At 41.0% G+C, this 22,687-nt stretch overlaps 1 protein-coding gene across 16 annotated transcripts in view; it reads right to left on the bottom strand.

Annotated features, from left to right (window-relative positions):
- LOC140477012 (uncharacterized) overlaps window positions 1-22,687 on the bottom strand; it is a 426,283-nt gene that overhangs the window by 351,699 nt on the left and 51,897 nt on the right. The window contains exon 1 of one of the 16 annotated variants that reach the window (XM_072570106.1): window positions 279-299. The exons of the other annotated variants lie outside the window; for them this stretch is intronic. The gene's annotated coding sequence lies outside the window, so the exon portion shown is untranslated. Of the gene's footprint in view, window positions 1-278; window positions 300-22,687 lie in introns of those variants that run through there. 16 annotated transcript variants of the gene reach the window in all.

Below are 22,687 nucleotides of genomic sequence, written 5' to 3'. Positions count from 1 at the left end.
TAGACCAAATGCAGTAGCTGCTTTCATAATCTAACCATGAGCCACCAACTCCCTATTGAGCAAGAGAAGAAATCACTAAATTAGTCCAGTGGCTCTCAAATTGTTTCATAACCTTCCAGGAATTCCACAATGTAGAGCAGACCACAGTCAAGGTGGCAGAAAAAAGGTAACTAATGACTAGAAGTTCTGTGTTTCTATGCCACCCCAAAAATCATGCCCACTCCATTAAGCCCCTGCATTCAGTGTTCCTGTTGCATGCTGGGAGTACAGTTCCCAACCTTCACTTTCAGATATCTCCCTTAAGTAGACTTCTTGATTGAGCTACTTCTGCACGTGTCCACAGCATCTGATGATGAAAAGATTGAGTTTCACGGTCAAACAGCAGTCAGTAGATTGCGATGAAGATTAGAATGCAATTGAAATATCTGCCAACACTACTCTATGCTCATGTCTACGTTTCTCAGGACAAGGACAGCATTTGCAAGGCTGAGCTAATGCCACTTCATAGTTGCCCGAGTATTTGTTATTTCATAGTTTAGTTCTATTGCTAAGATTCTACTCAAGCATTAAACCAGTGAAAATTTCAGTCCAATTTCAATACAAATGTTAACATTTCAGACAGATGTTGTTTGTTTTTGGTCATTTAAAAATGCTCGTGGTCAACTGCTTTGTGTAACCATTGCTCATAAACATGAGAACAGTGCTGGGTCTTATTGGGGGCGGGGTTGTCAGAAAAATTTTTACATAGCCTATAATAATAAAGCCAATGAGACAAGCTATAAAGGCACAAAGTACTCCCAATACAGGTTGAATTTAGCTGAAAAAGCCAACATTTTGTCATGCACTCAAAAGGAGAATTCATAAGAATACCAATTATAAACACATGAAAGCAGAATGTGGATTGATTGGCAAGTTGCTGGATTGGTGATCACCTTCCAAGATTCTTTATACTCTGGAACAGCTCCTATAGATTGGCAGCTAAGTGTAACCTCCTATTTAAAAAGGAGATAAAGAAAACCGGGAATCATAGATCAGTGAGTCTGACATTAGCAGTGAAGATGCCAAAGTCCATGATCAAGGATTTTACAGCAGAGTACTTAATGTGAATCAGACATAGTTAACATGGAATTTTTTAAAAAGAGGGGAAAATATATCAATATTGGACAAATCTACTAGAATTCAAGGATGTAACTTAGAGTTGAATGGGGAGCTAATGGATGTGGTTTCATTTGGATATTCAGAAGACTTTTGGCAAAGTACCACACAAGGGATTAATGTGTAAAATTGAAGTGCATGAATTCGCATTGGATAGTGTACAGAGACAGATGGAAAACTATTTAGCAAACAGGAAACTAAGTAATAAATGGGTCTTTTTCTGAATGGCAAGTAGTGGCAAATGGGATGTTGCAAAGACCAGTATTAGGACCCCTGCTATTCATTTATTAATGATTTAAAGGAGGGAACTAAATGCAATATCTCCAAATTTGAAGATTTTACAAAGCTGGGTGAAAGGGGGAGGTGTGAGGATGATTCAGAAATGTTGCAGTGTGCTTTTGACTGGCTAAGAGTGGGTAAATGAAAGTTTATCCACTTGGTAGCAAAAATAAAAAGGCAGACTATTATTTGACTGGCTTTAAATATAGAGAGAAGAGAATGTTCAACAAAACCTGGTGTCCTTGTACACCAGTTAATGAAAATAAATTCACAGGCAGTAGGCAGTAACGAAGGGACACAGTTACGACAGGTCTTCAAGCTCAGGAACAAGAATGCATTGTTGCTATTATACAGGACATTGGTAAGGCCACACCTCTAATATATAGTGCACAGTTCTGGTCTCCCTAATTGGAGGAAGGATGTTCTTGCTATAGAGATGGTTTACAAAATTGATTTCCGGGAATGGCTGGACTAATGTATGAGTAGAGATCAAGTCAGTCAGGATTGTATTCATTGGAATTTGGAAGAATGGGGAAGTGGGGAGCAGCAGAAATGAAGGACCCTGTGCCCTGTGTATTAGTACATGGAATTGCTAGTAGATAAATGCACCACACTGCCAGTCCAACTAAATCCCAAGTCAATCGTTACCCTCATTCTTTGCAGCCGGGATCTTCTGTCAAACGCTTTTCAATTGCAAAAAAAGTCACTGAAAGCAGATTACTAACATTCTCCCACTGCACCATTATACGATGAACAAGGTGGTGAGCAACTCACCTCATGATTTCACAAAGCCTGTCCATCATCTACAAGGCACAAGTCAGGACTGTGATGGAATACTCCCTACTTGCCTGGATACTTGCAGCCCCAACACTCAACAAGCTTGACACTATCCAAGAGAAAGTAGCCAGCTCAATTGGCACTGCATCCACACGCATTCATTTCCTCTACCACCAACACTCCGTACACACTATTGCTACTATCTACAAAAGCCTCAGACAGCACCCTCCAAACTCACAATCACTTCCATCTGAAAGGACAAGGACAGCAGATATCTGGGAACACCAGCACCTTCAAGTTCCCCCCCCCCCCCCTTCAAGTCCCTCATCCTGACTTGGAAATATATCTTGTTCCTATATTCAAATTTTTTTTCAAAATGAAAGGCCAACATTTGCAACTTTTACAGCCCTGCATGCTTACTTTCAGTAACTGGTGTACAAGGACACCGAGGTCTCACTGCACCTCTACCTTGTCCAATCTATCAACATTCAGCTTTCTTGTTTTTTTCTACCAAAGTGGGCAACCTCATTTCTCCACATTATACTTCATCTGCCATGCTTTTGCCCAGTCACTCAACTCATTCACACTGAAGCATCTCAGCATCTGTGTTACATGTTCACTCTCTACCAAACTTTGCAGTCTTGGCAAATTTAGAGATATTTAAATGATTTTAGTTTAGGGAACTAAATATAACACATATTGTGAATGGCTGGGGCCCAACCAATGACCCCATGGTACCCTACTGGTCACTAGCTGCCTCTTGGAAGATGATCAGTGTATTCCTGTTTCTTGTATGTCAACTATTCTCTGTCAGTAGATTACCCTCAACCCCAGATGCTTTAAATTTTCCATGCTAACCTCTTGTGGGACCTTATCAAACACTTTCTCAAAAGTAAACCACATCCACTGGTTCCCCCTCATCAACTTTACTCATTGCATCCTTGAAAAATTCCAATAAGTTTGTCAAATAGGGGCTTTTTTCAAGTGCTCTACTCTTAGATGCTTAACAATTGACTCTACGTTTTCCCCACTACTAAAGTCAGGTTAACTGATTTATAATACTATTCACTCTGCCTTCTTTCTTTAAAATAGTGGCATTACAGTAGCTACCCACCAAGCCAAGGGAACTGCTTCAGAGAACCTTGAAAGATGACCAAATGCATCCACTATTTATACAGCCACTTTCTTAATTACCTGTTCTTGTAGCCACTGTGTTTATGTGGCAAGTCCAGTTGAATTTCTGGTCAATGGTAACCCCCCAGGATGTTGATAGTGGGGAGATTCAGTAAATGCTAACATCACTGAATGTCAAGGGACGGTGGTTTGATAAACTCTTATTGGAGATGGCTGGAATGTGTGTGCTGTGAATGTGACTTGCCATTGTCAGTCCTAGCCGAGAAATTATTCAGATTATTTTGCAGTTGAATACGAACTGCTTCAGTCGAAGGAGTTGTGAATGGTGTTGAACAATGAGCAATCATTGGCAACCAACCCCCCCTTCTGATCTGACGGAGGGAAGATCACTGATGAAGCAGCTGAAGATGATTAGGTCTAAGACACTACTCTGAGGAACTGAGATTCTTGTAGAGTAGTGGTAGAGTCCCTACCTCTGATGACTCAGAAAGGCAGGAGTTCAATTTCTGTCAGCCCCAGTGCATCATAGCTTGTCCAAGCAGAAAGATCAAAATAACTATTGATGAATTCTTGCAGATTTCCTGGATGACTTGCATATGAACAACCACAACTATCTTCCTACGCGCCAAGTATAACTCCTATCAGCACAGAGTTTGCCCCCAGTACTCAATGATTCCAGTTTTGCTAAGGCTCTGATGCCTCACAAAGTCAAATGCAGTATTAATGTCAAGGGTTGTCATGACAGAATCAAAATGTGTATTTAACTCAGCTGCCATCTTCTTTCCCCTTTATAACTTCTTGTTTTTCTGATTGTAAGGGGCTTATATTTGTCTCCAGCGACCTTTTCCTCTTCATATACAAACTAATAATGAAAGTTTCTTTCGGTATATTACATACAAGCTTACTCTTGTACCCACTCCTATTTACAAAAAAAAGGATTGAGAAAAAAAAAAGAATTATAGTCCAGTTAGCCTGACATCAGTGATGGAGAAAATGTTGGAGTCAAATCATTAAGGATGCAATAACTCAACAAAGCAGGGACAGAAATCAGTCCTAGTCAGCATGGATTCACTAAAGGGAAAATCATGCTTGGCAAATCTTCTGGATTTTTTTTGAGGATGTGACCAGTAGAGTGGTCAAGGGTGAATCAGCAGATATTGTATAACTGGACTTTCAAAAGACTTTGACAATGTTCCAAACAAGAGATTAGTAAGGAAAATTCAAGTTCAAGGTATCGGAAGTAATATATTGACATGGATATAGGGAACTGGTGGGCAGACAGGAAGCAGAGAGTTGGAATAAACAGGTCTGTTTCAGAGTGGTAGGCAATGAGGAGTGGGGTGCCACAGGGTTCACTGCTAGGACCCCATCTGTTCACAATATACATTAACAATTTGGATAAAGGGATTGAACACAATATCTCCAAATTTGTAGATGAAACTAAGATGGGTGGCAGTGTGTGCTGTGAGGAGGATGCTAAGAGGCTGTAGGGTGATCTGTTCAAACCGACTGACTGGGCAAATTCTGGGCAAATGCAACATAATGTGGGTAAATGTGAGGTTATCCAATTTGGTCACAAAAAACTGAAAGGCAGATTATTTAAATGATGGCAGTTTGGGAAAAAAGGTGAGGAGCAATGAGACCTGGGTGTCATGGTGGAACAATCACTGAAGGTTGGTATGCAGATCCAGCAAGTGGTAAGGAAAGCTAATCACACGTTCTCCTTCATAGTGAGAGAATTTGAGTAAGAATATCTTGCTGCAGTTGTACATGTCCTTGGTAAGGCCACATCTAGAGTATCGTGTGCAGTTTTGGTCTCCTAGTCTGAGGAAGGACATTCTACCTATTGGATGAATGAATTTTAAGAAATACTTCTTACTACCAGCAAAGGTTCACCGGACTGATTACCGGGATGGTAGGATTCACATACAAGGAAAGACTGGATCAACTCTGGCCATGTCACACAATGGGGAGAGGCACAATTTGCTGAAGAAAATATATTTTGGAGAGAGAACTCTTCAGGCTGTTAAGACAAGATAAAGGCTTTTCCTTCATCCTCCTAAGCTACAGCCCCACAGTCCGGTTCAGCAAAGTGCTGCTTTCAGATAAGAGCCATCATATGCAGACACCAAGCAAGGAGACACACAAATAGCAACCTCCACAAATCAGAGGGAGCACTCACGAGCCCTGTCTGACCAGTGGGACACCTCTTTCACTTTCAACTCCGTGCTGACCTGCTTGGATGTGTTGCTGTTCAACATGTGCAACTGTGAAAGTGGCACATCCTGTGCAGGTTGAATTTCATGAAGAAAAAGAAGAGACGTCCACTAGTAATTTTCAGAGAGGAAAAGAGGGCTCCTTCACCTTGACCCTGACATGGCAATCCAACAACAAAAGCACTGCTTTGCAGCAACATGTTGCTTGGAACCACCTTTTTTTTGTAAAAGGAAACACAACCCTTCTTGTCTGCATCAAGTGCTGAGCAAAGGATCTTTGTGTGCTGTGGTGTGGTGCTCCAGCAGCTAAACCATCAAGACAAAGCAATGAAATGCTTTGCCAACTTCCATGTCACAGATCCCAAGGCACCATAAGTCAGCCAGCTATGTCTCTGCATGGGCCAGAGCCCACGATTTAACAGGTGATGTGGATTGGAAGCAGATATCCTGAGCTGCAGGTTTCTGACAATGGTTGCATGGTGGCTCATAGTACCTTGAAAACCAGCCTAATTGGATATGCTGTGTGGCAGCGTTGCAAGCAGTTGCCTTCTCAGCACCATAGGCAACACATCAGTCTCAATCTGAAGGTCCTGAGTTCAATCCTCAGAGAAGGCAAAGCTGAGTGTTAATGGCTTTTTGTCCCCTTTTGATTTTCTCAGGTGATACAATTAGTTTCGGCCTGCTTCATGTGATTTGAACTGACCACACCAGAGCAAACGCATTGCTGATACATTTTGACATCTGGGCAACACATGGCCTGTTTTTTTTCCCTGCAAGGAGTAGAAATTCACCATCGGGCTGTCTAATTTAGAAACATAAGAAATTCTGATGGAAGTGGACAGGCTACATGCAGGAAGAATGTTCCCAATGTTGGTGAAGTCCAGAATAAGGGGTCCAGTTAAGAACAGGGTGTAAACCGCTCAGGACTGAGAGGAGGAAGAATTTCTTCAGAGTTGGGAACCTGTGGAACTCTCTCCCGAGGGAAGCTGTTGGGGCGACTTCATTAGATATATTCAAGAGGAACTGGATATGGCCCTTGCGGCTAAGAGGATCAAGGAGAATGGGGGAGGGCAGGAATGGGATGCTGAGATTGCATGATCAGCCATGATCGTATTGAATGGTGGTGCAAGTTCAAAAAAGGTCCTAATGACCTACTCCTGCCCCTATTGTTTAACTTTTCAATGTTAGGGCACATGGCCTCTAGTCTTATTCTCAAGACTTTCAGTACATTATTTTGCACTAAGGCAGACACTTCAAGCCTATCACTTTTCTTATTTTGTCTTTCGTTTTGCCCTCATTTCCCTCGGTCTTCCTGCGTAAGTTCATATCTGCCTGCCATTTTAATTTAAACCATCCCTAACTGCATTAGCAAATACACCTTTCCAACTAGTTCTGGCCCCGCCTCCTCCAATGTCCCTGGAATCTGAAATCTTACCCCGTGGTTTCATCTCCCCAGCCATATATTCATCTGACACATCCTGCTATTTCTACTCAGACTATCATGAGCCACTAGTCATAATCCACACTTGTTATATTCTCAAAGAATGCCAATAAAGTCAAACAATTTGCCTTTCATAAAACCACAGTGCTTGATTATATTATGGCTATCCAAATGCCCTGCCTCTTAAAGATATGATTCTATTTTCCAATATATTGTCCCCAATTTTCAATGTGGCCACAATAATTTACAAAGCTTTCAATGACGTAGATCAGGAATGTGAATGCATTATTGCCATGTTTGCAAATGACAAACAAAGGCTAGATTGCAAGTGGTGAGGATGACAGTCTGCAGAGGAACAGATTAAAGTAAACAAAAACTTGGCAGATAGAAAATAATCCCAGGAAATGTATGACTATGCATTTTGACAGCAGGAAGAATAAAGTAAAGTAATGGAATGGAATATAATTTCAAATTGGAAAAAGACTGCAGAAAGATACAGAACAAAGTGCTTTGGAAGACCTCATGTACAAAATCACAAAAAAAAGCTCCATGTTCAGTGGGTATTAGGGAAGGCATATGGGATGTTAACCTTTATTTTTCAAGGGAATACAGTATAAATAGGATGTTTTGCTAAGAACTATACAAGGCACTAGTCATACCCAAAGGTGAAACATCATGACATGGTGCATTGAACAAACTGCTCTTTTCTAATCTGTAAAGAATTTTGGGCCTCTTATCTAATGAAAAAGATGTACTGGCATAGGAAGCAGCCCAGAGGTTTACTAGGCTGATACCAGATATAAATGGTTTATCTTATGATGAGGGGTTGAACTTTTACCCATTGAAATTTAGAAGAATGAGAGGCAATCTTATTGAAACCTACAAAATTCTTAGGGGACTTGACAGGGTACATACAGATTGTTTCGCCCTGTGGGAAAATTTAAGGCCAAAGGGAATCACAACATGAGAGAGAGAGAAAGAAGAGTTTCTTCTCTTCAAGGGTAGAGATTCATTGGAATTCTTTACTGCAGAAGGCTGTGAAGGACTGGGTTATTTAGCATTTTCAAGGACGAGGTAGAGTTTGAAGTCAGTAAGGGAATCAAAAGCAATAGTGAAACGGCAGTAAAGTGAAGGTGGGATCATCAGACCAGCCATGATCTCATTGAATGACAGAGCAGGTGTGATGGGCTGAATGGTCTCCTAATGCTTCTACGTTTTATGGTCAATAACAGTTGTTAGAATGCAGGAAATTATAGACCAAGTAATGTATCTCACTCTTGTATAGTGTTGTTCTATGGCTTATTTTCTGCTAGTACCTTTCCAGAATCGAAGGAAATTTCTAAAGTGGCACTTCCTTTAAGACCCCAAAATGCAGGTCATCAGGTCCAGGGGACTTGACAATGTTTAGTCCTTTGAGTCTTCAAGTTTTTTTTCCCCCCAAGTGATTACAATTATTTTCGTTTACGTTTGCTCCAGCCTTTACAATCACTGTTGGGAAGGTTTTGTGTTTTCTACTAAGACGATATTATTTCTTCAAATCTGCAACTTCCTTGTTTCTCATTCTTAAATCACAATTTCAGTTCTAAGGAATCAGAATATTGATGTTTAAAGCTGGCAAGAAATATGAAATGGACAATAAAGACTTATAAATATACACAATAAGGAAGTGAATACCCCAAAATGAACATTTGATTCCTTATTATAACAAGCTGAAAGAACTGCAAATGCTGGAAATCAGGAGCATAAACATCACTGGATCTGAAGTTCTGAAAAAGGGTCATTGGAACCCGAAACATTAACTGATTTCTCTTTACCGATGCAACCAGATTTGGAGATTTCACAGCAATTTCAGTTTATGCTCCTCCAGCATCCGCAATTCTTTCAGCTTTTTTAACTAAGGAATCAAACATTCATTTTGGAGTATTCCCTTCCTTGTTGTATGTATTTAGAAGGTTTTATTGTCCATTTCATACTTCTTGCCAGCTTTAAATCTCAATATTCTAATTGTTCCATCTTTTAATTGCTGTCTAAACTTTTCAATCTTCTGGGCTACCACTAATATCTTTGCAGCACTGCATACCTTTTCAACGTCATCATCCTTTTTTTTGTAATTACCCATGGATAGTGCATGTCTTTGCTGAGAAAGATGAAGTAGCTTTCTCAAGGCCTACCACTGCTTCTTTACTGTTGAAACTTTTAACCTATTTTTCCAGCACTCTTTAGCCAGATCAAACTTTATCTCATGTAATTAGCTTTATTCAACTTCAAAGTCAGCAGTTTCCAACCTAAAATTTCTCACCCTCAAACAGAATGCGACATCCTATCATGCATGGTGATTCTTTATTACAGCATCCTTTACATCATTTACTAATCCTGCATCATTACACATTACAGTTCCAAAGTAGCCTGCTCTGTCACTGGCTCCAGAATCTATTGTTCCAGGAAGCTGCCCCAAATTATATTGATGAGTTAATTTTCCAGGCTCAGCTCACTAATTTGATTTATTCAATTTTGTAGCACCTTCCTTACTAGCCCCAGTTATTTGATTAATATTCTGCCCTCCAGTGTAGGGATCAGACCCATATAAATGCCTCCCACCAGTAATTTATTTCCTATTTATCATCTTCACTCAAACGGATTCCATATTTTGATCCTCTGAATAAAGATGGTTTCTCACTACTCTACTGGATTTCATCCTCCATTAAACAGAATCCACTCCCAACTTCCGGTCTCTGTAAAATGTTAATTTCCTTTGTGTGTGTCTCAGCAATAGTCACATCACACTGCAAGTTCACCCATCTAGTTCACTAATCTCTTTGAGGGAAGGAAATCTGTTATACTTGTTTGGGTTGATTTACAAGCAACTCCACAAGCAGAGCAATATGATTAACTCTTTCCTGCCCTCTGCGCAATTAGGGATGGACAATAAAGGCTGACCTAGCCAGTGACTTGCACAGCCCGCAAACAAAAAAAAACACTAATTCATTTCTAGTTGTGCTATAGATTCTTCTGGTTATGAAAATTGCACCAGTTCAGATAAAGAGCTTTTAATTCTGTAATTTCCCCCCTACTCTTACCTCATTCACTAGTGCCTCTAGCCCCAAAAATTTAACACTAATACAACTAACAGTTGTTACATTTTTCTAGTTTGCTATCTCTAGTTATATAGTTTATTAATAAACCAAATGCAATATTTACAAAAAGTGGATGCTGTAACTCAAAACAAAAACAAAATTACTGGAAAAACTCAAGTCTGCTAGCATCTGTTGGAAAGAAAGCAGAGTTAATGTTTCAGATCCGGTGACCCATCTTCAGATATCAGTTGCAATACATAAACCTTCCTACATTAGTACAAACAATTGCTCTCATGTAGCAAACATCTTCAAACTTGCTAATCATATACCTGCTCATTTATTTATTGCCTTCAAACACTTAGCAGGATGAAAATCATGAAAAACCAGTATTTACTTTCCCTTAAAGATCAGATTTCCGAGCTAGCATTCATATATCAAAGTACCTTGGCTGTTCCTTGATTCACGATGTTCTCATGCTATTTCTTATAACTAATCACACCCCAACCAACCAGATCCAATATGGCCACATCATTGGCAAAAAGTGGAAAATAATCCAGTAGATGTATAGAAATATCAGTACACCTACTTTCAAAATGATGAACATGTCAAAGTGTTATCAAGCAACACCTACTCAGCAATATGTTCTAACATGCTCAGTTTGGTTTACCCCAAGGGTTACTTAGCTGTAGATCTCATGGCTTGGTTCAGAGTAACAAACTAAATTCCAGCACTGAGGTGTGGTAGAGTTCACCACCTTTGACATCAATACAGCATTTTATAGAATATGGAATTCAGCAGTCCTAGTGTACTTATTATACCCATTGACTTCAAGTAAATATCAGGTGGCTGGAGACAAAGGATGCTGGTCACACTTAAGGCCAAGCACCTCAGACCTAACACTAACTAATGCAGGTGTTTCAAGCTATTTCAATGACGACCCTTCAGTCATGAGAAATGGAAATGCAGCATTCAATTCTATTCATTACTTCAGACACTGAAGTAGCCAATGCACTCAGATTTCAATAACATTCAATCTTCATAAATGGTAAATAGCATTCAAAGCACACGAGTGACTCATCATTGTTCTATCATATATCTAATCTGATATGTGCCATGCAATCTTCTCCATTTGTCTTTATGAGTAGAGCTCCAAGAGTATTTTAAGTTCAAGACCACTGGCACCCCATCATCCTTCATCATTATCCACAACTCTACCAACCTTCGTATCATCCGCAAATTTACTAACCCATCCTTCTATGCCCTCATCCAGGTCATTTATAAAAATGACCAACAGCAGTGGACTCAAAACAGATCCTTGCGGTACATCACTCGTAACTGAACTCTTGGATGGACATTTCCCATCAATCACCACCCTGTCTTCTTTCAGCTAGCCAATTTCTGATCCAAACCACGAAAATCACCCTCAATCTCATGCCTCTGTGCTTTGTGCAATAGCCTGCCGTGGAGAACCTTATCAGACATCTTATTAAAACCTATATACACCACATCACCGCTTTACCCTCATCCACCTGTTTGGTCACCTTCTCAAAGAACTCAGGAGAAAAGGGAGGACTGCAGATGCTGGAGATCAGAGCTGAAAATGTGTTGCTGGAAAAGCGCAGCAGGTCAGGCAGCAATCAAGGAGCAGGAGAATCGACGTTTCAGGCATGAGCCCTTCCTGAAGAAGGGCTCATGTCTGAAACGTCGATTCTCCTGCTCCTTGGATGCAGCCTGACCTGCTGCGCTTTTCCAGCAACACATTTTCAGTTCTCAAAGATCTCAATAAAGGTTTATGAGGCATGACCTTCCCTTCACAAAACCATGTTGACTATCCCTTATCTAGAAAGGATTAAGTTGATTATTATAAATCCTATATCTTAAAACCTTCTCCAACACTTTACCCACAAACAAAGGAAGGCTCATTGATCTATAATTGGCAGGGTTGTCTCTACTCCCCTTCTAGAAGAAGGGAGCAACACTTGCTATCCTCCAGTCTTCTGGCACTATTCCTGTAGACAATGATGACAAAAGATAAAAGTCAAAGGCTCGGCAATCTCCTCCCTGGCTTCCCAGACAATCCTAGTTTAAATCTTATCCAGTTTAGTGGATTTATCTATTTTCACACTTTCCAGAATTGCTAACCCTCCTTGTGCACCTCAATCCCATCTATTCTAGCAGCCTGTACCTCAGTATTCTCTTCAACAACATTGTCATTTTCTAGTGCGAATTCGGAGGAAAAATATTCATTTAGTGCTTCCCTTATCTCCTCTGTCCCCTTGAACAATTTCCCTCTACTATCCTTGATTGGTCCTAATCTTGTCATTCTTTTATGCCTGACATACTTACAGAAAGTCTTGGGGTTTTCCTTGATCCTATCCACCAATGAATTCTCATATCCCCTCCTGGCTCTTCTTAGCTCGCTCATTAGGTCTTTCCTGGCTATCTTTCAACTCTCAAGCACCCTAAGCCTTCACATCTCATCCGATCATAAGCGTCTTAACAAGAGATTCAACTTCCTTAGTAAACCACGGCTTCAGTGCTCACCAACTTCCTCCCAGACTAACAGGCACATACCTATCCAGGACCTGCAGTAGCTGTTCCTTAAATAAGCTCCACATTTCAGTTGTGCCCATCCCCTGCAGTTCCCTTCCCCATCCTACGCATCCTAAATCTTGCCTAATCTCATTATAATTGCCTTTCCTCCAACTATAACTCTTGCCCTGCAGTATATACCTATGCTAAAGTAAATATAACCGAACTGTGGTCACTATCACCAAAGTGCTCACCTACCTCCAAATCTAACTTGGCTGGGTTCAATACCCAGTACCAAGCCTAGTGTAGCCTCGCCTCTTGTTGGCTTGACTACATTCCGTGTCAGGAAACCCTCCTACACATGTTGGACAAAAACGGACCCATCTAAACTACTTGAACTATAGTATTCCTAGTCAATATTTGGAAAGTTAAAGGTCCCCATAACAACTACCCTGTCACTCTTGCTCCTATCAAAAAAAAAATCAGCTTTGCTATCCTTTCCTCTACATCTCTGGAACTATTCAGAGGCCGATAGAAAACTCCCAACAGGGTGACCTCTCCTTTCCCATTTCTTACCTCAGTTTGGGAGTCCTCAAATGTCCTTTCTGCAACTATAATACTGTACTTGACTAACAATGCCATGCCACCCCCTCTTTTACCATCTTTCCTGTTCATACGGAAACTTTTAAATCCTGGAACCTGCAACACCCATTCCTGCCCCTCCTCTAGCTAGGTCTCCGAAATGGCCACAACATAGAAATCCCAGGGACCAAACCTTGCGGCAAGTTCAGCCATCTTATTCGAATGCTCCTATCTTGAAGTAAACACACTCCAAAACCAATTTCTTGCTTGCCAGTGCCCACTTGCAACCTTGAAACCCTATTTCTGACCTCACTACTCTCAACCTCCTAAGAAAACTCCCAACATGGTGACCTCTCTTCCTGTTTCTAACCTCAGCCCGGAGTATTCAAACTACAATTTGGTTCCCATCCCCCTGGAGGACCCAATAGCAGATGTAGGGATGCTACACCACATAAACTTAATCTACAAGCCATTCATCGTCCCGATTTCAAAATATCTTGCCATTCCATCAATTCACTTGGTGAAAATCCTGGACTTTTTTCCCCAAACCGAATAATGGGTCTCCTTCCAATTGGACTGCAATTCAAACAGACAGCAGGCAATACATACAAGTCCAGCCAGTGATACCCACATCCCATGATTTTTTTTTAAAAGAAGCTTGGTAAATGCTCCCTTAAGTCAGTATCTGTTACTGCATATTGGATTCAGCTCATTTGCTTATGCTTGAACCTAGGTTGCAGTGTAGTCAGGAACTGGGAAACTAGCATAACCCAGAGCAGTAAGTTAATGCTAAGCAAGCATTATTTAGTAGAATTGGATATGAAACAAAAGACTTAAGGACTGGTAGACATGCAGACCAAAAAGTTCCCTTTGATCTTTAATACTCCTCAGAGTCTGGCTGTTCATTGTGTATTCCCTTGCTTTGTTTGCCCTGCCCAAGTGCATCACCTCTCACTTAGCCAGATTGAATTCCATTTGCCCCTGATTAGCCCATTTGACCAGCCCATCTATATTCCCCTGTAATCAAAAGCTATCCCTCTCATTACTTACCATTCCACCAATTCTCTTATCTGCAAATTTAATGATCAACATTCCTGCATTCAAGTCTAAATCTTTTATATGAAACACAAACAGCAAGGTTTGATCATTGATCTCTGCAGAACTCCATTGGCCACATACTTCTCATCACAAAAGCACCCCTCATTCATCACACTTTGCTGCCTGCCAATCAGCCAATTCTGGTTTCAATTTGCTAAACTTCCTTGGATCCCATGGGTTCTTGGATTTCAATAAGGAACATAACCAGAATGGAAACAAAGTTAAATCAAGCGAAAACAAAATAATAAAATATGCAAAGAAATAAAGTTAATGCATACAAAAGGATGCTGGGTAATCCAAGATGGAGGATAGAAAAAAAATTGTGGCTGCAAGAGCTGCTCCTTTTTTTTAAGAAAAGGTATCTTGGGTGTTGGAGCAGATTTCCTCGAATTCCAGGAGCAGTAACTACTGTTTTATAAGCTGTTGCATTGTTTTGGAACTTTGGGGGAAAAGATGATCACAACAGCACTTTAAAAAGGAGGAAAAAAGAAAGACAAAGGCAGAGGCTACATGGTCAGCGAATCAAAACGGGAAAGAAACCTACAGTGCTGTATGACAGCAGTGAATCTGCAAAGCGGCTGTCTTTGCAGACTAAGTATATCTGGATATCAGCGTGAGTGTAAATTAAATTTAAAAACTACAAAATTCACAGCTAGCCTTGGAGGAACCTGAAGTGGGATAGCTCACAGCAAAGGAGCAGCTAAGTACATAGCATAAGTGTAATCTTAGCGTTCTTCTTTGTAAACCAATATTAGAATGGGTTCATTTTTGATTACACATTTGGTTGATATATGTCTCTTGATTAAATTTTAAAAATAAAAAACTAAAGTTAGCCTGGAGCAGTGATCTTTTTTAAAAAATAGCAGTAAGACTGTGCTATTTTCTGGGCCTGTAGATTTTTCAAGTGCGGAGAGAGTGATGTGTTCCTGCTGTCAGATGTGGAAGATTAAGCAGCAGTTTCCATGTTACTGACCATTATGTCCTCATGTGCGTTTGGTTGTGAATCCTATCAGATCACATGGATAGGTTGAAGCAGGAGTTAAAGGCAATGAGGAATTTACAGGAGCTGGGGGTGTGATGGATGGCAGTTATTGAAAGGGTGACAGTTATGTCCAGGAAAAGGCAGGGAAGGAAGGCAGGAAGTGCAGGATCTCCTGTGGCTATCCCCATCTCAAACAAGTATGCTGGTTTGGAAAACATAGGGGGTGATGGACTCTCAATGGAATGTAGCACGAGCAGCCAGGTTTCTGGTACCAAGACTGATTCTGATGTAATGAGGGGTACATCAGGTTTCTAGCAATCGATTGTGATAAGGGGCTCTCTAGGGAGAGGCACAGACAGCGAGAAACCAAAATGATGTGTTGCCTTCCTGGTGTCAGGATCAAGGATATCTCAGAGTGCGCAGAACATTTAAAAGGGGAGAGGGACCAGCAGGAGTTCGTTGTACGTTCTGGACTGGAAAAGGATGAGATTCTGAAAGGAGAATACAGAGGGTTAGGCAGGAATTTAAAAAGAAAGTCCTCGAGGGTAGTAACATCTGGATTACGTCTGGTGCTACGAGCTAGTGAGGGCAGGAATAGGACAATAGAACAGATGAATAAGTAGCTAAGAAGCTGGTGTATGGGAGAAGGATTCACATGTTTGGATCACTGGAATCTCTTCTGGGGTAGAAGTGACCTGTATAAAGGACAGATTATACCCAAATTGGAAGGAGACTAATATACTGGCAGCGAGATTTGCTAGAGCTGCTCGGAAAGAGTGTTAAACTAATAAATGGGAGATTGGAACACAGGGAGATACTGAGAAAACAGATCAGTCTCAGATTGATACAGTTGGGAAAAGGAGTATGTCAAACAAACAATCAGGGCAGGCAGGAACAAAGCAGAGAAAGGAGGTAGAACTGAAATTAAATTGCATTTAATTCAACACAAGAGGCCTAACAGGGAAGGCAGATGAACTCAGGGATATCATAATAATTACTGAAAGGTGGCTCAGGGATGACAGGATTAGCAGCTTAATGTTCCAGGATACAAATGCTGCAGAGGAAGGATAGAAAAGGCTAAGAGAGGAGGGGGAAGTGGCGTTTTTGATAAGGGATAACATTACAGCTGTACTTAGGAAGGATATTCCTGTGAGTAAGTCCATGGAAGTTATTTGGGTGGAACTGAAATAAGAAAGGGATTGTAATATAGATTTCCCTTCTCCACCTCCACCAGAGTTAAGGAGAATCCAGAGGGATTTTATAAATACATTAAGGACAAAAGGGTAACTAGGGAAAGAAAACAACCCCTCAAAAAATCAGCAAGACAGCCTATGCATGGAACTGATGGAGATGGGTGTGCTAGTCGAGGATTCTCTAAAGGTCAACATGCAGGTTGAGTCCGTGATTAAGAAAGCAAATGCGATGTTGTCACTTATCTTAAGAGGGTTGGAATATAGAAACACCATTGTGCTACTGAGACTTTATAAAGCTCTGGTTAGGCCCCATTTGGAGTACTGTGTCCAGTTTTGGTCCCCACACCTCAGGAAGGACATACTGGCACTGGAACGTGTCCAGCGGAGATTCACAAGGATGATCCCTGGAATGGTAGGTCTAACATATGAGGAACGGCTGAGGATCCTGGGATTGTATTCATTGGAGTTTAGAAGATTAAGGGGAGACTTAATAGAGACGTACAAGATAATACATGGCTTGGAAAGGGTGGATGCTAGGAAATTGTTTCCGTTAGGTGAGGAGACTAGGACCCGTGGACACAGCCTTAGAATTAGAGGGGGTAAATTTAGAACAGAAATGCGGAGACATTTCTTCAGCCAGAGAGTGGTGGGCCTGTGGAATTCAATGCCGCAGAGTGCAGTGGAGGCCGGGACGCTAAATGTCTTCAAGGCAGAGATTGATAGATTCTTGTTGTCTCGGGGAATTAAGGGCTACGGGGAGAATGCGGGTAAGTGGAGTTGAAGTGCCCAGCAGCCATGATTGAATGGCGGAGTGGACTCGATGGGACAAATGGCCTTACTTCCACTCCTATGTCTTATGGGAGAGATACTAAGCGAGTATTTTGCAATGTTTACTGTGGAGAAGGATTTAGAAAATATAGAATGTGGAGAAACAGATGGTGAAAGAGGCGCAAATCCTGCACCCACACCTCCCTCCTTGTCTCCATCTAAGTCCCCACGGGATCCTTCCACATTTGGTAGAGATTTTCTTCCACATCCAAACACCTCATCTACTGTGTCCATTGCTCTCGATGTGGTCTCTTCTATACTGGGGAGACAGGATACCAACTTGCAGAACATTTCAGAGAACATCTCCAGGACACACTCACTAAGAAACCCTACTGCTCTGTGGTTGACAACTTCAACACCCCCCTCACACTCCATCAAGGACATGCAAGTTCTGGGCCTCCTCCACTGCCAAATCCTAGCCACCTGATGCCTGGAGGAAGAACAACTCTTCTTCCTCCTTGGGACCCTCCAACCACATGGAATCAAAATCAATTTCACCAGTTTTATCTCCCCGCTCCACAACTTATCCTAGATCTAACCCTCCAACTCGGCACTGCTCTCTTGAACTGTCCTACCTGTCCATCTTCCTTCCCACCTAACTCCTCCACCCTCCACTCCAACCCATCACCATCACCCCCATCTTCATCTACCTATCGCATTCCTAGCTTCCTTCCCCCGCCTCCCCACACCCCTCTCATTTTTCACTCAGCCTCCTTGCCTCACACCCCTCCCCCAACACCACCACATTCCTGATGAAGAGCTTATGCTTGAAACGTCAACTCTCCTGTTCCTCAGATGCTGCCCGAAGAGCACAGCCGGTCAAACGCCACACTTTTGGACTTTAATCTACGGCATCTGCAGTCCTCACTTTCTCCCCATCACATCTTAAAATGCCCATATTGCAGAGGTGTTGGTTCTGGATATCTTAAAATGCATAAAGGTAGATAAATCCCCAGGGCCTGATCAGATGTACCCTAGAACTCTATGGGAAGCTGGGGAAGCGATTGTTGGGCCCCTTGCTGAGATATTTGTATCATCGATAGTCAAAGGTGGTGCAGAAGACTGGAGGTTGGCTAACATGGTGCCACTATTTAAGAAAAGTGGTAAGGAAAAGCCAAGGAACTATAGACCAGTGAGTCTGACATCAATGGTGGACAAGACGTTGGAAGGAATCCCAAGGTACAGGATTTACATGCATTTCGCAAGGCAAGGGATAGTCAGCATGGCTTTTGAGTGCGAAATCATGTCTCATTAAACTTGATTGAGTTTTTTTTAAGCAGTAACATAAGTGGGTTGATGAGAGCAGAGCAGTGGATGTCATCTATATAGACTTCGGTAAGGCTGAAGGTAAGGTTCCTCATGGTAGATCTGTTAGGGAGGTTAGTTCACATGGAATACAAAGAAGAACTAGCCATTTGGATACAGAACTGGCTCGAAGGTAGAAGACAGAGGGTTGTTTTTCAGACTGGAGGCCTGTGACCAGTGGTGTGCCACAAGGATTGGTGCTGGTCGTCATTTCTATAAATGATTTGGATGAGAACATAGCAGGTATAGTTAGTAAGTTTGCAGACAACATCCAAAATTGGTAGTGTAGTGGACAGCGAAGAAGGTTACCTCAAATTACAGGGAGAGGCTGAATAGGCTGGGGGTCTTTTCCCTGGAGCATTGGAGTCTGAGGGGTGACCTTATAGAGGCTTAAAAAATCATGGAGGGGCATGGATAGGAATAAACAGGCAAGGTATTTTCCCTGGAGTGGCGGAGTCCACAACTAGAGGGCATAGGTTTAAAGGTAAGAGGAGGAAAACAAAATGTAAAAAGTATCTGGATGGATATATGAATAGGAAGGGTTTAAGAGGGATATGGGCCAAGTGCTGGCAAATGGGACTGGACTAATTTAGGATATTTGGCACAGACTAGCTGGACTAAAGGGTCTGTTTCCGTACTGTACATTTCGATGAATCCAAGTAAATTTCATAGTTTTTTTTTTAAAATAGCAATTTCAGGGGTTTACTTTTCAAGTAAAGAAACTACCTTCTCAGACATGTTATGACATGCTTGTGGAACTTGAACTAGGCAATGACAATACCACTGTGCCACAAGAGCCCCTATTCTTTTATACTTATTCTAAGAGTAACAAATAATCTTTAAAAAAAAAGTTACCAGTCAGGTCGGTTGAACCAAGCTAAATGTTCATTGGAGTGGTTGGTTAATTAGAGCAGTTTGGCAAGGACCCAACTAGATTATGTGCATTGTGTGGTCTCCTTACTTCAAAAGGATATTATTGCCATAGAGGGAGTGTAACAAAGATTCACCATAGTTGTTCCTGGTGTGGTGGGACTGTTCTACATAGACAGATTGGGCTAACTGGGCCAGTATTACCTGGAGTTTTAAAAAATGAGAAACAAAAAGACGTGATCTCATTGAAATGTTCAAAATAATTAAAAAACAGATAGAAGTAGTAGATGCAGGTAAGTTGCTCCCTCTAGGTGGGTGGTTTAAAACCAGGGGTTACAATTTAAAAATAAGGGGGATGCCATTTGAAACTAAGATGGGACAACATTTTACTCAAATGGTGGTGAACTCAAATTCTCCATCCAGAAAGCCTGTGAAACCTCAGTCTTTAAGTATATTTAAAAGTACAGATTGACAGATTTCTGATTACAAATGGTCTAAAGAATTATGGGGATAGTGTCAGTAAAAGAGACAATGAAGTGTTCAATCAGCCATTATAGTTTTAAATGACAGAACAGGCTTGTTAGGATGAGTAGCCTACTCCTGTTCTTATGTTCCTATGTTTTAATCATGGAAATTTGGAGGAAGCAGTGTTGTAGTGGTAATATCCAGGCAAATATGCAAGTTCAAATCAACCATCACAGATGCTAAAATTTAAATTCAATAAAAACCTGGAAGGAAAACACCTGGCTTAAATGGAAACCATGTTGACTCACATAAGAACCACCTAGATAATTAATGTTCTTCAGGGAAGGAAATCTCCATCCTTGGCTACACATGACTCAAAACACAATGAGATTCACTCCTAACTTCCCTCTGACAACTAGGATTGGCAATAAATGCTGGACTAGCCAGCAATATCCACATCCCAACAAATAAAACTTAAAGGAAACAGGACAGTGGAATCAGAGGGCATATCTTTGAAGATCAGAAGTGAAATGTTTCTTTTTGCACTACCTCTAATTTACCATTAGAATAAAATATACTTGAAGTGGTCTTGCATTGTGCTGGGGAAGTTTGGATTTTAACAAAATTGATACAAACTTTAAAAAAGGTCTTCAAGCAAAAACACAACCTTAAAATTAGGACAAAGATTCCTTGCTCCAACAGCTAAAGTCTCAACTCTATAAAAGTAATACGCGTCAGAGGCAGTTTCTAAAATGCTGGCACCATGAACTTCCTGCCTGTGCTAACAAATAGCAGCGAGTATAGGTCAGTGTCAGAATATGCTCACTTCAGGATGGACTCGACTCAGTAACTCATTTGTACAATTACTGGAGCTCATCCAGAGTCGGTTTCCAAGCTCTGGGTAATGCAAGTAATTGACAGTTAGGTCATGTTACTAAACTTCTCAGACGAAGCACAATTCTCAAAGGCATTGCATGCAAAATCCTCGTTTACAAGGGCATGCACACTCTCTCTCTCTCTCGACTGGCTTCTAAACTCAAAATTTAGTCCATTCTTCCAACTTATGATGGTCACAGCACTAACAGTTATTTTTCCTGTCAGTCTTGGGAGGCTAGCAAGCTACCTGTCGACAGTAATTACAGCCAAGATAATCCGGTTCCTTAGTTTTCAGGCAGGATTCTAGCCAGGAACCCAACTGATGTACCTGCTCAATAACCAAGATACAGCATCTACTTAAGCCAACATCCTCTCTACTACTGGCCATCTGGCTAATGACAAGAGGTTTAACTCATCTTTTAAATTATCCTCTCTTCGCATTTACAAATGGATGCCAAAACAATGCTTGTGAGTTGAGCTCAGAGTTCAAATACACAATACCCCAAGGCTTTCACACTCGTATTATACAATAATTCCTGGAACAGCAGTTTCACATCTATTTGATTGAACGTCACACAAATGTAGTTTATCCCATCCCTAACAGCCCAAGCATACCATTAATTTCCATTAAGAGTGAGCTTAGAAAAAGGTTGCTGCGTCAGTAACATCCACATCCCAAAGCAATGAATAAAACTTCACCACAGTATTCTCAGCAACAAGTCCTTGAGGGATTAAGTACACAACTGACATGCCGTCTCTCATTTCTGACTGAAGTAGGTATTTAGTTACAACAAATCTGACTAAGCATAGTAAACAACGTTAATTCCTATGGGGTTAGCTAGATCACCAACAGGAATCATATCTTATTAGCATCTATTAAGTTTTCACAGCCAATTAATTTCATTACACTAAAAAAATGTACAGTTTACAGAGTTACAATTGCTCCAATTCCAATTTCTGCATCACTGGAACCTCTTCTACTATTCCACCTAAGTAACCAGTCTTGAAATATGAAATGAGTACACACACAATTTACAGTGCAATTTTTGGGCAGTGGTAGGTAGTGTTCACTATACTTGTAGAGTCTTCCTAGATATGAAGTTGCTGTATAAATATTGAACTTGGACTTCGGTGCAAATAGTTATTGAGTAGGAAGAGATTTTAGTTTTAATTCATGGCAAATGGATAGTGATGGGGGAAGAGAGGGAGAGGTCGATCTACTGGGAGAACTTGGTCTTTGGAACAGGTAGACAGATCTCTTTTGTCCAGCACAGCACGTCCAAGAACAAAAACCTCCAAACAAATGTCGCATTGATTACATAATCAAGCCTTCATTTGATGCTGCAACCATCAAAACTCACATGTAAACACACCAGCATTTCACCAGAGACTCTCACTGATGTTACCTAGTATGACAAAAGGCCTGAAAACAAAACCTTCAAGCTCAGCAAGTTAACTTACATATTTATCAACTGGAGCTACAAATCTTCTCAAAAAAAAAATAAATTGCTATTACATTGATATATCTGGATACACGAGGAGATAGCAAATCTCAAACCAAAAATACTGACATGCCTTTCCTGTCCAACTTTTGGATGCAACACACTTCACTGACTTGTATATAATTTTACAGCAATACCAAGGGAAGTAGTCCTTCACAAGGTGGCCAATCAGGATGGGCTTTAAAAAGACAAAAATCTTAGTTTACATTAAGTGGTAGTCAATGAAAATGCAAATAGACTTAACAATTGGCCAAACTGCCTCTGTCCATGCTATAAGTGACTGACTAATACACAATTGATTGGGGAGGTGGGGGGGGGGGGCTTCAACTTTTATAAAATGCAACTGAACTGCAGCATTAAAAAAAAATGATTTGTTAA

Source organism: Chiloscyllium punctatum, chromosome 5, assembly GCF_047496795.1.
Source record: "Chiloscyllium punctatum isolate Juve2018m chromosome 5, sChiPun1.3, whole genome shotgun sequence".
In the NCBI taxonomy this organism is placed as follows: domain Eukaryota; kingdom Metazoa; phylum Chordata; class Chondrichthyes; order Orectolobiformes; family Hemiscylliidae; genus Chiloscyllium; species Chiloscyllium punctatum.
The sequence above is the reverse complement of the archived record's forward strand: the minus strand, read 5'-3'. Positions and strand labels throughout refer to the sequence as shown.